Here is a 969-nt window from a genome sequence, read left to right as displayed (position 1 = left end):
CCATTGCCCTGTGGGGATGGCGGCAAGCTGGCCCTTGGGGCATCTGCAGGAGTCCCTGTGGAGGGAGGGCTCTGGCCAGGGGCGATCTATGGTAGTAATGGTAGTCACTTCATTTTTCCTTTTCCCAGAGGCCACGCTGAGGCTGCACTTGCCTGTTCCTTCCCTGGGGATGCTGCTGACTGGACCCACCTCAGCACTGTGTGGGGTGTCTCTGCCTGGCCTTGTGCTCCTCATGCATAGAGGTGAAAAGGGACAGGGCCCTGGGATGTTCCCTGGGTATGGACAGGAGCTGCCACAGCTGAAGCTGGAGAGGCCTGAGAAAGGGGATGAAGAAGAAAATGAAGGCCATCTGGGCAGCACCCACCTCGCACTGCAGGGAGAGAGCGCCTGCCTCTCTGGGTGAGGAAGAATCCGTCGTCAGAGGCCACAGCGGGCCAGAGCACCAACATGCCCCAGGGTCTGTGTGCGTCACCCCAGGCGCGGTCCGGCCGCGCAGTGCACAAGCGAGCGAGGCTGCGTGAACAGGGAGCTGCATCTTGTGAGAGCTGAGAGACCCCCGCGTATTCTTTGAGGGGGAGGGCTGGAGCTACGGAAGAGGAAGGGGGGAGAGAAGGAGAAAGAAGGGTCTGAAGTGGCAAGTTTTCCTGGCAGCACTGAGAGCGACGGCCGCCGTGAGTCGCGGACCCTCAGGGCCGTGTTGCCCCTCTTGTGCATTTTGGGCTCTTCCCTGGCCCCGTCTCTGTCCCATGCTGCTGTGATTTTATTTTTTTTTTTTCCCCTTCCCTTTACCTCTGCTCTTCTCTCGTGCTCCCACTCCCTCTTGTTGTGTCTTCTTCTAGTTCTCCCTTTTTCTTTCCCTCTAGATGCCTTTGTTTCTCTCCCTCTCCTTCCTTTTTTTTGTCCCCCATCTCTCCCCTGTAGCCTAGCGCTGTTTTTTTTCCTTTGCCAGTTCTTGGTCCTGATCAGCAT

General features: G+C 57.8%; 1 long non-coding RNA gene across 1 annotated transcript in view; it reads left to right on the top strand.

Moving 5' to 3' along the window:
- The window catches only part of LOC113490530, a 14,038-nt gene extending 13,306 nt beyond the window's left edge, over nucleotides 1-732 (top strand). Inside the window, exon 3 of the long non-coding RNA XR_003400248.1 lies at nucleotides 129-732. This is a non-coding gene — a long non-coding RNA (uncharacterized LOC113490530). The remainder of the gene's footprint in view (nucleotides 1-128) is intronic.
- The last annotated feature ends 237 nt before the right edge of the window (nucleotides 733-969 follow it).

Source organism: Athene cunicularia, unplaced genomic scaffold (assembly GCF_003259725.1).
Source record: "Athene cunicularia isolate RWA unplaced genomic scaffold, athCun1 SCF_12, whole genome shotgun sequence".
NCBI lineage: Eukaryota > Metazoa > Chordata > Aves > Strigiformes > Strigidae > Athene > Athene cunicularia.
This window is presented reverse-complemented; position numbering and strand designations above follow the sequence as displayed.